The following is a 14,409-nucleotide window of genomic DNA, read 5'->3' as shown; positions in this document are numbered from 1 at the left end:
TCTTTTGTCAAGTGGGCATTTTCCTTATCTCTCTCTCTGGGGGGACATCTGCTGATAACAGCTATTGAATGTCACTGCATGGCTGATAAGAACTGCAGCATCCCATTGGGAGATGTGAGCCCAGAGGGAGGAGCCAAGCATTCCTGCCTGGATACAATCTGGGGGTTCTGGAACACCAGCCAAGCATTCCTGCCTGGATATAATCTGGGGATTCTGGAACACCAGCCAAGCATTCCTGCCTGGATACAATCTGGAGATTCTGGAGCACCAGCCAAGCATTCCTGCCTGGATACAATCTGGGGATTCTGGAACACCAGCCAAGCATTCCTGCCTGGATATAATCTGGGGATTCTGGAACACCAGCCAAGCATTCCTGCCTGGATATAATCTGGGGATTCTGGAACACCAGCACGGCTTCTGCACTGGATTGCCCAGAGGAACAGCAGCTGCCTCTTCCCCTAGATCTTCAGAGGGACACTGCACCTTCTCTACAGGATCCCTGCTCCAGCAGAACCAGCCCTGACACTGCAGGAGGGCTGAGCCACAATTCCAATGGGATTCTCCAGGATCCCTGCTCCAGCAGAACCAGCCCTGACACTGCAGGAGGTCTGAGCCACAATTCCAATGGCACTGCTGCCAACACCCACCAAAACAGGGTGTCAGGTTGGGTTCTGACTCTGTCAGTGTTGTTCTAGTGTACTGCATTGTTTATTTTATCCTTTTATTTTCTCCCCTAGTAAAGAACTGTTATTTCCTGCTCCCATATTTTTGCCTGAGAGCCCCTTAATTTAAAATTTATAGCAATTCAGAGGGGTGGGGAGGGTTTACATTCTCCATTTCAGGGGAGGCTCCTGCCTTCCTTAGCAGGCACCTGCCTTTCCAAACCTAGACAGAAACCCACCCTTGGAAGTGTGAGTGTGCTGGGGTTTCACAGCTCCCTTGGCCTGTGTCACTCAGCTCAGACACTCCAGTTTCCTCATGGAAGTGTCTCCAGTGCTTTTCCACACAAGTTGGTGTTTACAGGAATGCATTTGTTCTTCTAATCACGCTTTATTTTCTTCCTGTTACACAATGGGAGTCCTCTTCCTTACATCAGCTGCCACAGAGGAGATGGATCCTGGATTTTCCCCACTTCCATGCACCCACCCAGTGTCTGCATCCAGAATTCTCCCAAATGCAGGGAGACAATTCCAATGGCAAAAGACCTGGTTAATGGACACTGCCTGGGAGCCTTGGCATCTCCTAAAATCAGCCTCAGCCAGGGCAGGGTGGTGCCAGCAGGGTGAGTGGCTCCTTCTGGAGCAGCCAGAAGATCCAAACCTTAGATCCAACATTTTCCTGTACACTGGGAAGTATTTGGGAATGCTTCAGCTCCTTGGGCCACAGCTCTTGATTCCCGGTTTGCAGTAGAGAACTCTGGAAAGAGTCATGGAATCCCAGGATGGGATGGGTTGGAAAGAGCCTTAAAGCCCATCCATGGGCAGGGACACCTTCCACTGTCCCAGGCTGCTCCAAGCCCCATCCAGCCTGGCCTGGGACACTTCCAGAGATCCAGGGACAGCCCCAGCTTTCTCCCCACTGTCCCATCCATCCCTGCCCTGGCAGCTCATTGCCAAACACCTCATCCCACAGAGCCTGGGAGATGCTCTCCAAGCTCCTGGCCTGTGGGGCAGGAAATTTGCCTGGGAGAAGGGATTTTATTGTGGCTGGGTCACATGGAGCATCCCGGTGCCCATCCCATATGATCTTAACCCAGGTTTTGTGGACAAATCCTCTCCCTTTGGCCCCATCTGGCCTCCGGTCCGGGTGGATGTGCTCCGGGCAGGAATGCGGCCCCGGGCAATCCCGATTGTTTCCCAATCCCGATTGTTTCCCGGCACAAGGCAGAGTCGGGCTCAGTGTCCTTTCAGCGGGGTATTTATCTGTGTCCTTTCAGCAGGGACATTTATTTTATTTATCCGTGTCCTTTCAGCGGGGGCATTAGCTGTGAATGGAAAGCGCCGCTCTGCCTCTCGCCATCCGCGCTCGCAGACAGCGTGTAAGCGATTCTGTCTGCAGAGCTGCACCTCGTCTGCACCTCCAGAGCCCAAACATCCCAAACATCCCAAATATCCCGTTATCCCCACGCCCTCCTGCTTTCCCAGCGCTGCGTTCCTTTGGGATGCTCGTTGTTTTGGGATGCTTGTTTTGGGATGCTCGTTCATTTGGGATGCTCGTTGTTTTGGGATGCTCGTTGTTTTGGGATGCTCATTCCTTTGGGATGCTCGTTCCTTTGGGATGCTCGTTTCTTTTTGGGATGCTTCTTCTTTTAGGATGCTCATTCTTTTGGGATGCTCGTCCCAGCGCACAGTGAGCACCCAGACACAGCCCTGGAGGAGATCATTAACAAGCACCTGGAATATGCAAATGGCACGGGTTTAATTAGCCTGGAACATCCCAGCACCTGCACGGGGGTCAGGAGGGAGGCTGCCTGCACCCAGACAGTGTCGGAGCCGCCTGGGGCGCTTTGATGAGTGCGCCTGTAATGAGAGTGCCTTTAATGAGGGTGCCTTTAACGAGGCTCGGATCAGCTGATCCCAAATCCGGCCCGTGTCCGGTCTGTGCTGCCAGGCTGGTTCCAGTTCTGCCCCGAAAAACAGAACAAACCCAGACAGGCGCGGGTCAGGAGGAGAATGGGGAAGCTGTGGGGCACAGCGTGTCCTGAGTGTGACAGATTTCATTTAACCCCTGCAGGTCCCCAGCGCCGCGGGTTACACTGGGGGAGTGGGAGCGAAAGGAATCCATGGATCCAGTCCTCTCCTAAATGGTGCCAGCCCCCAGGTTCTGCCTAATGAAAGGGCACCTGAAATGAGAGATAAACAAGGAATTGCACCCCAGTTCCAGCATCTCTGGGGATTTAACAGTGGAGGCACCCAAAGATCCGCAGGGTTTGTGGGCACATCCAGAGGCAGGGAGCTGCTCCTGGGATTCATGTGCATCCTTCCCCATCCCTTGGCAGTGGCAAGGACCAGGCTAGTGCCAGCCTTACAGCAGGATGCCACAGGGGCCCCTGTCCTGCTCCCTGTCCCCAAATGCAGCTTCTGCTTTGGGGTGTTTGCTGGAGAATCCTCCAAGACTTGTTTCCCAAGGGGGTCATGGAAATGATGAGGAGCAGAAATGCCCTTTGCTGCCAGCTGTGTCCCACTCACAGCAGGATCCTGTTGGACTTCAAGAGTGAGGACACAGCAGTGTCATGGTACCCAGATGGGATGCCAGGATGCCCAAGGATCAGCAATGCCAGGATTCCCCAGGATCAGCAATGCCAGGGGGTGTCCCTGCCCCAGGGTCAGCCCCACAGGATATCCCTGCCCCAAGATCAGTGACACTCTGTTGGTACTCTTTGCCATCAATGCTACCTCAGAGAAGTTTGTCTGAATTTCTAACAGCATTCCTATGAAAATGTTTCTTCCCGTTTCCTTGTCTCTCCCTTTTTTATTTTTCTTTTCTTTTTTTTTTTTTTTTTTTTTTCTAATGTATTTCAAACCTGCCCCAGTGTGCCTGGAAGGAAATTGCCCAGATCTCCAGGAGCTGCCCCGTCCCGTGCAATCCTGGGCAAGCCCTGCTGCCATTCCCCACCTGTTGGACCAGTATGATTGGGGAGCCCTGCCCCAGCGCTTGTGGCTTCCTTCATGTTTATAAACTACCCCGAGATCTGAGAAAAAGGATTTACGAGTGCAAAATAACAAGTTGCCAAACAGTTTCTAAGCTCATAAACACATGATTTTAAATTCAAGGAGACACAGAGGAGGGCAAGATCACACAAGTGGGCTGGGAGCAGTTTCCATCCTGCACCCTGGGAGCTCCAAGTGCACAATTCCCTCCACTGCTGCAAGCCCAGCCTCGTGTTGAATCACTAACTGAGAAAAAGCCTTTCCAAAGATATTTTTTATGTTGTAAAAATGGGAAACTCATTTGTTTTTTTGGTGCCCTCCTCCTCCTTTTGTGTCTCCCTTTGTGCTGTACTCACGTGGCATTAGGGAAAAGCTTCCTGAAAATGTGGATGAGATGTGGGAATCCTTTCAGCTGGGTTGCACTTTGTTCCTTTGTGTCCCACAAACCACGGAGTGCAGCAGATCACCCAACAACTGTGCAGCTGAGCTGGGATCCCCTGGCCCCACTCCTCCTCCCACCTGTGGAGCTGCAGGGAAAGCTGGAATGGCTGGGCAGCAGCCTGAGAGCCCCACAGACAGTGGGGGAATGAGGGGTGGGGAGGAAATCTGCAGTTATTCATAGGCCACTTTGCAAACAGGCTGATTAATATTAATTAATTTTGCTGCATTAGCATGGGGTGCTCAGAGCAGCTGTGGCTGCCCCTGGATCCTGGGAGTGTCCAGGTTGGATATTGGGGCTGGCAGCACCTGGGATGGTGGAAGGTGTCCCTGCCCATGGTGTTTAATGCCCTTTCCAACCCAAACCACTCTGGAACTCTCTGATCAGCTGAGGCACAGTGGCTTGGTGGCCACAGCTGCTCTCCTGGCCACCCTGGGAAATGTCACCCTCAGTGTGACCGTGCTCACAGGGTGCCAGGGTGAGGGGAGAGACCAGGATCTGACTCCGTGTTTCAGAAGGCTGATTCATTATTTTATGATCTATATTACATTAAAACTGTACTAAAAGAATAGAAGAAAGGATTCCAGCAGAAGGCTGGCTAAGAATAGAATAGGAAGGAATGATAACAAAGGTTTGTGGCTCGGCTCTCTGTCCAAGCCAGCTGGCTGTGGAATGCTACAGGTGCACCTGGGACTGGTCTCGTGGATGTTTGGATTTACTGACCACTCACGGCAGAGCTGGGCCTCACCCTCTGCTGAGACACAGAACTTTGTTATTCATTCTTTTCTCTTCTTAGCTTAGCCAGCTTCTGAGAACTTTCCTTCTCTTCTTTTTAGTATAGTCATAATGTAATATATATCATAAAATAATAAATCAAGCCTTCTGACCATGGAATCAACACTCTCACCTCTCTCTTCACCCTGAAAACCCTTGTGAGCACGGTCACACAGCTCAGCTGGGTGGGTTTATCTGAGCTCAGCTGGGTGGGTTCAGGCCAGGACAGGGGACAGGGGACAGGGCAGTGCCACCAGTGCCACCTCCCTAAGCCCAGCAGGGTGGCATGGCCACGCTCCTGCTCCTCTCCATGAGGAAAGAAAACCCAGCTGGAAAAGCTGCAGAGTGTCACTGGCTGCATTCTGCATCTGCTACATCTCAGGATAATTTATTTTAACCTCTGAAGATGCAAGGGGAAATATGTGCAGGAGATGGAGACGTGCCAGTATTTCCATCTCGTTACAAGCACAGAACTGTTGCTTGTAGCACTTTTCTGGAGCACGGAGCAGTCTGGTTTTACATCCCTCCAGCACTGAGGAATCACGTCCCCACCAATGGAAATGGCTCTTGAGTGAAGAGATGACTAATTAAAGGAGTTTCAGTTTGGAATTCAGTCTCAATTTCCTCCCTTTCCATAATGTCCTGTCTGCTTTGTGAGGGCACTGCTGCACCCCAATGCCTCTGCTGCTCTCAGGGCTGAAATCCCACTGGGGAGATTTGGGATGCAGGGCAGCGACAGTGGGCAATGGGGTTGTCATGCAGGATGCTAAAATCTTTGGGTTTGGGGTTTTATTTGTGCCCATTGAAAGGCAATGCTGCAGAGTGAGGCTGAGCAGGAGTGATGGATCTGCACTCTGGTCACACTGGGACTGGCACAGCACGTGCCACCCACCCCTGGTGGCACCTTTGGGTGCTGCTGGGCAGGTGTGACAAACCCCTGTGCCCCTGAGGGGTGACAGCTGTGAGCCCAGGGAGCCCCAATGGGGACAGCTGTGTCTCTGTGAGCCCCAATGGGGACAGCTGTGTCCCTGTGAGCCCCAATGGGGACAGCTGTGCCCAGAGAGCCCCAATGGTGTCAGCTGTGTCCCTGTGAGCCCATACATCCCAAATGGGGACAGCTGTGTCCCTGTGAGCCCAAATGGGGACAGCTGTGAGCCCAGGGAGCCCCAATGGGGACAGCTGTGTCCCTGTGAGCCCAAATGGGGACAGCTGTGTCCCTGTGAGCCCCAATGGTCACAGCTGTGCCCAGAGAGCCCCAATGGTGACAGCTGTGTCCCTGTGAGCCCACACAGCCCCAATGGGGACAGCTGTGTCCCTGTGAGCCCAAATGGTGACAGCTGTGTCCCTGAGAGCCCAAATGGTGACAGCTGTGTCTCTATGAGCCCCAATGGTCACAGCTGTGCCCCTGTGAGCCCACACAGCCCCAATGGGGACAGTTGTGTCCCTGAGAGCCCCAAATGGTGACAACTGTGTCCCTGAGAGCCCCAAATGGGGACAGTTGTGTCCCTGTGAGCCCCAATGGGGACAGCTGTGTCTTTGTGAGCCCCAATGGTGTCAGCTGTGTCCCTGAGAGCCCCAATGGGGACAGCTGTGTCCCTGAGAGCCCCAAATGGGGACAGCTGTGTCCCTGAGAGCCCAAATGGGGACAGCTGTGTCCCTATGAGCCCACACAGCCCCAATGGGGACAGCTGTGTCCCTGTGAGCCCAAATGGGGACAGCTGTGTCCCTGTGAGCCCACACAGCCCCAATGGGGACAGCTGTGTCCCTGTGAGCCCAGGGAGCCCAATGAACCCAACCTGGCCCTTCTCCAGCTGCAGGACCACAGCACAGAGGGATTGCTGCATCAGGAACTAAATGATCTGGGCACACAGGGACTGAAGGATTTGGGCACCCAGGGACTGAAGGATCTGGGCACAGGGATTGCTCCAGCAGGGACTGAAGGATCTGGGAACACAGGGACTGAAGGATTTGGGCACAGGGATTGCTCCAGCAGGGCCATCCCAGCTGGGCAGGGTTGCCCATCACCCTGCTGAGCACTGAGCTGAGCCCACCCCAGCCACACACACACAGAGAGGCAGCTGTGCCTGCAGACGACCCTGTGGAAGCAGATATGGCTGAGTGTTACCAAGATTAGGGCTTAATTAAATTCCTGCCAGATTCTTGGGCCGTCATAAATTTCCTTTGAGCTCTCTGCCAAACTGGGATACGCTCGCTGGCTGTGGAATATGAAAGCAAGTGTTGTTGTGTTTTGCAAATGTATTTTCTAATGCATGCAAGTGCTGACTATGCAAAAGTCTCCCAGGTTTCCACGATTAACAAAATTACAAAAGCACAAAGGGTAGCAGTTCTTCTTGTTTTTGACTATCCCTCAAAAACAAGAGATGGATCAAAGTGTCCTGTGATGAAGTTCATTAATCACGCCCACACCATGAAAAACCATCGACTCTTGTGAACGCACTGCTGGCACAGGGAGGGCTGAGCAGTGCCCAGGGAGGATCCTGCTGTGGGCTGGGTGTTTATTTACCTGGTTCTTTCCCAAACAAGGCCCTGGCTGGGGTGGCATGGCCGGGGGGCAGGGATGGCTGTGGCCAGGAGCGAGGAGAGGCCGATCCCTGCCCGGCCCTGCAGGGCTTGGGATGCACAGAAACCTCTGCACTGGGAAGCAAATCCATAAAAACAGGGATTGAGCTGGGTGGGAAAAGGGGTTTGGGATGCAAATCCCTAAAAACAGAGATTGAGCTGCAGGGGGAAGGGGTTTGGGATGAGCAAAAACCTGTCCTGCTTCCTCTGCACTGGGAAGCACATCCATAAAAACAGGGATTGAGCTGGGTGGGAAAAGGGGTTTGGGATGCACAAAAACCTCTGTACTGGGAAGTAAATCCCTAAAAACAGGGATTGAGCTGGGTGGGCATGGGGTTTGGGATACAAATCCCTAAAAACAGAGATTGAGCTGCAGGGGCAAGAGGTTTGGGATGAGCAAAAACATCTGCACTGGGAAGCAAATCCATAAAAACAGGGATTGAGCTGGGTGGGAAAAGGGGTTTGGGATGCAAATCCCTAAAAACAGAGATTGAGCTGCAGGGGCAAGGGGTTTGGGATGAGCAAAAACCTCTGTACTGAGAAGTAAATCCCTAAAAACAGAGATAGAGCTACATGGGCAAGGGGTTTGGGATGCACCAAAACCTGTCCTGCTTCCTCTGTACTGGAAAGCACATCCCTAAAAACAGGGATTGAGCTGGGTGTGCAAGGGGTTTGGGATGCACCAAAACCTCTGTACTGGGAAGTAAATCCCTAAAAACAGGGATTGAGCTGCAGGGGCAAGGGGTTTGGGATGAGCAAAAACCTCTGTACTGGGAAGTAAATCCCTAAAAACAGGGATTGAGCTGCAGGGGCAAGGGGTTTGGGATGCACCAAAACCTCTGCTGCTCCCTTTGCACTGGAAGCTGTGACAGTGTTCACAGGGGTTTTGGGATGAGGGAAGAGATGAGGATCTGACTCCATGTTTCACAAGGCTGATTGATTATTTTATGATCTATATTACATTAAAACTGTACTAAAAGAACAGAAGAAAGGATTTCATCAGAAGGCTGGCTAAGAATAGAATAGCAAAGAATGATAACAAAGGTTTGTGGCTCAGCTCTCTGTCCGAGCCAGCTGACTGTGATTGGCCATTAATCAGAAACAACCACATGAGCCCAATCCCAGATGCACCTGTTGCATCCCACAGCAGCAGATAACCATTGTTTGCATTTTGTTCCTGAGGCCTCCCAGCTTCTCAGGAGGAAAAAATCCCAAGGAAAGGATTTTCCATAAAAGATGTCTGTGCAAGGAAGCAAATCCCTGAAAGCAGGGACTGAGCTGGGTGGGCACAGGGACACCTGTCCTGATCACAGCCGAGGATGGACGGGCAGCAGGGCACTGGAACAGCCCTGCAGGGAGCAGGATTCCCTCTGCTTCCATCCCGGGCTGTGCAAGGATATCCCAACATGGGCTGGATCTGAGCTCTCCAAGCACATCCCAAACTGTCCCCTGGACCACATCCTGCTCTTTGCAAACCAGCCACAGGAGCTGTTTGCTGGAGAGGCCCAGTCCTTGTGGTCCCCAGTCCTTCTCATCCTTGAGGATGAGGATTTTGTCCCTGCTGAAAGAACTTCTCCATCTCATCCCCACAGCCAGAGATGAAAACACCCAAATCTGGGTGGATTTGCACCAAACTGCAAATATTGTCCAGGGATTTTGTGCTGTGGCATTGCAGCACTGCCACCCCTCTGGATCTGCCTTTGCCAGGTGCAAATGAAACCCTGACAGGGATTTTGAGGATTTTGGTGGGATGCAAGGGCAGGGAGCAGAGCTGAACCCCTGTGCAGCAGGGAAGGAAGGGGTTATGGTGAGCACCCAGCAGCTCCACGTGGAACAAAGCTGGCATTTGAGGGCCAGGACAATGGATTGTGTTTTCTGCCTGCATTTCAGCCCTCCATCCATGCAGTTGGCACCAGGCTGAGCTCACCCACCCGGCCCTGCACTGCAGCAGCTCTGTTGTGGCCAGCAGGGAGAAGCCAAACAAAGGGAGCTGAGTCGGCAGGAGAGGGATGGACAGGGCTCAGAGCCTCCCTGCTGCCCTCCAGGACGCTGCAATCCCTCTGGATGAGCGTTTTCTGTGCCCCACACCCAGCATGGCCCTGCTCATATCAATCCCTGCTGCCCTCCAGGACACTGCAATCCCTCTGGATGAGCGTTTTCTGTGCCCCACACCCCAGCACTCTGCATGGCCCTGCTCATATCAATCCCTGCTGCCCTCCAGGACGCTGCAATCCCTCTGGATGAGCATTTTCTGTGCCCCACACCCCAGCATGGCCCTGCTCACACTCAGTCCCTGCTGCCCTCCCCAGCTCTAATGAGGGGCCTGGCCTGGCTCTGTGGCTGGGGAATGAGATTTGCAATGCAGGCAGGCAGGCTCCAGCCAGAGGATGCAGCCACTGCTCCCCAGCTGTAAATATTTGCTCTAGCAACAGCTCCATTTCCTTTGAAGCATTTAAAAAGGTGGCAGGTTTAACGTGGAGGCACCTGCGGGCGCGTGGCTTAAACACACACAGCACACACAGCAGGGCTTAGGCTGGGCTTTGTGCTGGGCTTAGGCTGGGCTTTGTGCCCTGCAGAGGAGAGGGAGGCTCATTTTGTCACCCTGGCCTGTTTTCTGGGAAATGAGCTTTAATTGTGTTACCAATGACTGGGAAACCTGAGCTCTGTGTGGTGCAGTGCTGCTGAGAGCTCCTCTGCTCGTGCAGGGGTGCAGAGGTGGAATCCCAGACTGGTTTGGGTTGGAGGGACCTAAAATCCCATCCAGTGCCACCCCTGCCATGGCAGGGACATTTCCACTGTCCCAGGTGGATCCAAGCCCCATCCAACCTGGCCTTGGGCACTGCCAGGGATCCAGGGGCTGCTCTGGCAATCCCAGCCCAGCCAGGAATTCCCAATTCCCAGTGTCCCACCCATCCCTGCCTCTGGCACTGGGAGCCATTCCCTGGCTCCTGTCCCTCCATCCCTGTCCCCAGCCCCTCTCAGCTCTCCTGGAGCCCCTTCAGGCCCTGCCAGGGGCTCTGAGCTCTCCTGGAGCCAGGCTGAACTTTCCCCCAGCTCCATCCCCACTGCACCACCAGCTCTGCCCCATCACCCCTGCTCCATCTCCCTTGCTCTGCCAGCCCTGCTGGGTGCCCACACACAAGTGCCCTAAGGCAGGGGGTGCCCTGCAGCTGCCCCCCAACCCACGCCACCAACCTTCTGGAGGGTTTGGGATGTGCCTTTGCCAGGCCAGGCTGGTGCCAGCACACCCCAGCCATCCCCTGAGCTGTGACAGGGGCTGGGGAAGTTCTGTCCCTGCTGTTTCCCAGCCCTCCCAGCTGGCTGCCCACAGAAACTGTTAAAGCTGCAGCAGGTCTGGCTGTGCCTCCTGCATCCCCCAGCATTTCCCTGCAGGCTGGGTTCAGCCCAAGGCAGCCAGGCTGCCCCTGCCCCGCCAGGCAGTGAATAATTCAGGGAACTGCTGTTCTCCTTGTCTGCAACAGCAGGGCAGATGTTCAGAGCTGCCAGCAAAGGGGAAATGTTTGTTCTATGGGAAAACCTGCATCGTTGGCCCTGTGTTTAATTTAGCATGAAACAGAACCTTGCAGGTCCCTGGAGAGGAGAAGCTCTGGGGTGACCTAATTGTGGCTTTCCAGTGCTGAGCACGCAGGAGAGATGGGGAGAGACTTTGGGCAAGGTGACAGGACACAGGGGATGGTTTGATCCTTCAGGCCCAGGGTCCCAGGAGCACCCCAGGAGCAGCAGGTGCATGGCAGCTCTGGGTAAGACATCGCTGAAGGGAGCTGGTGACACTGGGAAAAGTGACTGGAAGGTCTGGAAAAGGTGTTTGCAGTGACTGCACAACTCCTGCCCTGGGAACTCTCCCCTCCCTCTGCCTTGCTGGGAGGCAAATGTTGTTAATCAGCCCTGTAAATTGGGATCCATATTTCTCTCCTGAGTTCTGAAACCCATTCAAGGCCTCTAAACAGCTCCTATCAGCTGAAAAAATAAATGAAATTCCTTTGATTGCTCCTGCCTGAGCATCCTGGGCAGTTCTTTGGGGAGAGCCTTTGGTGGGAGCACAGTGGGAGCACACTGGGTGTTGGTGAGCCCTGTGTGCCCTCTGCCTTGGGGACAGGGCTGTGTTGTCCCTGCTGGAGCCTGCTGGGCTCAGCTCCAGCCCCTGCACTCCCCAGGAACAGGGACAGGCCTCTCCTGGCCCCTGCTCCAGCCAGCATCTCCTGCAGCCCTCGGCGCTGCCCTGCTCTCACCCTGCAGCCTCATCAAATATTGACTCCTTCCCTCCCCGGGCCTGTTTTCTGCTCCATTATCTCACTTTGCTCAGCATTTGCAGTCCCTGGCCTTGCTGGGAATCCCGAGGCTGTGTTTTGTCTGCCTGCCTCCCTGCCAAGAAATGGGGAAGGAAGGAAGGAGCTCCCAGCCAGGCTGGGCTCAATAACCGCAGCTGCTGCTGGGTGTGCTCAGCAGGGATGGCAGCAATGGGGCATCCAGGGAGAGCCTTCATCTTCATCTTCATCTTCACCTTCATCTTCATCTTCATCTTCACCTTCACCTTCACCTTCACCTTCACCTTCATCTTCATCTATCTTCATCTTCACCTTTACCTCCAGGTGCTCATCTTCACACCCCTGTGCTCCTTGGGCATTCTCCATCCCAGCTCTGCATCTTGTGTTCATCTCCAAATCAGATCCAAAGTTAATAATTTGATTTCCAGCCCGCAGAGAAAATCGAGAGGGCTGCATGGATATGAACCTAAGGACTCACTGGGCTGAGCATTTCCACCCTGCAGTTCTGCAGGAGCTCGTTTTCCTTGGGAAGGCTCTCCTCAGAAAGCAGCCTGTGATTTTTATGTATTTTTTCATTTATTGCAGCAAAGCCCCTCTCTAGGCAAGCTCAGCATTCACAAACTGCAATCAATAACCTCTCCTGGAGTGAGCACTGCTCAGCCCAGGGATGGACTTTATGGGTGCTCTGCATCTTTATTGTGAATGGAACATCCTTGGCCACTGCTGAGCCAGGCTCTGGCTATTTGGTGAAGCCTCTCCAGCTTTATCAGATCCCCTGGAACCTCACTGAAATGGCAGCTCGGGGTCCATCTGGAAGTGCTGAGCATCAGGGAAAACCAGGGTTCACAAATCAATCTTTTCCCTTCAGAGGTTCCTCTTGGATATAAATAGTGCAGAGTGGTTCAGGGGGTTTTAGGAATGACTCAGCCCCAAAGTTCCAGCTCTTCATGGGGAGATTTTGGTGAGCAACAGAGCAGTGGGGTCAGGGGAATTTAGGAGTGACTTGGCCACAGCTTCCAGCTCGTTCTGAGGAGATTTTGGTGACAAACAGAGCAGTTGGGTCAGGGGAATTTAGGAGTGACTCGGCCACAGCTTCCAGCTCTTTATGGGGAGATTTTGGTGACCAACAGACCTTGGGGAAAGGCTGAGCAGTCTCATTCTGCAGTGAAATTCCACACACGCTCATGGCAGGGAGCCCTTGCAGAGCTGGTATGACCATTAACCCCTGGGCATCACCAGGTGTGAATCACCAGGTGCCTGGGATGAGCTCTGGGAACTGCACATTGTGTAGCTGCTTCTTTTATTTGAATAAATAACTGTGAAAACAAAGGTCTTGTTTATTAGTTTTTATCCCAGAATAATTTCTTTACCTTGCACGAGCCAGCTCAGTCCCTTTTTCACTTACCCACACTAATTTTGGCATTTGCAAATGTCGACATCCCGGTTAGAGACAACAACAAATTGCTTAAAAATCGTCTCATCCTTTACAAGAATTCTTCTCTTTGCTCTGCTGCATTGATGTTAAATGCTCGCTGCGTGTAAGGATGCCTAAATTCATTAAACATTTTTGCAAGGCCGGTTTTGACCTGAATATGCCTCATAGCAGGATTCAGAGCTGCCTTTGTCTGCGTGCTGAAGCCCAGGAATCCAGTTTATCCTGCAGTTTTCCCAGGTATTTGTGGCCAGCAGCATCTCCCTGTCCCCCAGGTCTCCCGGTGTCCAGAGGGATTAAAAATGCTGAGGTGGTTCAGGGAACCCCAGAATGTGCTGAGTGGGAAGGGACCCACAAGGACCATCAGAAAGCTGTTGAGTGCTTCCGTGGTGGGAATTACTGACGGGGAAAATCCTGGGATTGCTCACATTGCAGTGGGTTTGTCAGCACAGGTGATGAAGAGCCCAGGATCCTCTGCTGGGGACTGTCCTCAGCCCTGCCCTCCTCTGTTATCAGTGCCACTCTAACGCTGCCTTATCTCACAGCGCTCTTGTGAAGCTTAATTAACTAATTAATCTTTCACAGAATTGTGATAGTCTCAGATAAAAGACACGGGGCAAACTATCTATTACCGCTTCCTTGGCTATCGACAATAACGTCGTTATTAAATCCCAAGAGCTCTCCCGGATTCAAACCTTTGTTTACTGAGGATATTGCCAGATTTTCAGGCTTTTAACAAGGCAGGTTGTGAAATTCTGAGCTGTTCCTGGGGCCTGCGGAGTGGGGAATCCACACTTGGGATCCCGGGCCATGTCCTGGTGCTGCGTGAGCCAGGACAAGGAGTTCCTCCCCATCCTGTTATGGATGTGTGACATCTTGGTTTTTAATTGCAACGAGCACATTTAATTAGCAGTGGGTTTAGGGAGGAAAGCTGCCTGTCGCTAGCATGGATTTCCCTGCAGGACTGAGTGTGCTGCCATGCAGGATTCCCAGCACGTCGCTTCTGCGGCGCTTCCTAAGCCGTGCCCTGGCACAACCCTTATCCCAGAGAATGGAAATGAAGGGATGGTCATTTTCCAAACTATGGCACTTATATCCTTTTGCTTTTGCCCCCACATTAAGCTCCATGTGGACAGTTTCCATGGCCAGCAGGAGAGGCAGCAGCACCAGTGTTGTCATGAAGGTGAGAGCTGAGTGAAAATCGCTCTTCCCTGGAAGGATAATGGGATGCTAATAGGGGACAGTGGG

This window comes from Zonotrichia albicollis, chromosome 10 (genome assembly GCF_047830755.1).
Source record: "Zonotrichia albicollis isolate bZonAlb1 chromosome 10, bZonAlb1.hap1, whole genome shotgun sequence".
Lineage (NCBI taxonomy): Eukaryota > Metazoa > Chordata > Aves > Passeriformes > Passerellidae > Zonotrichia > Zonotrichia albicollis.
This window is presented reverse-complemented; position numbering follows the sequence as displayed.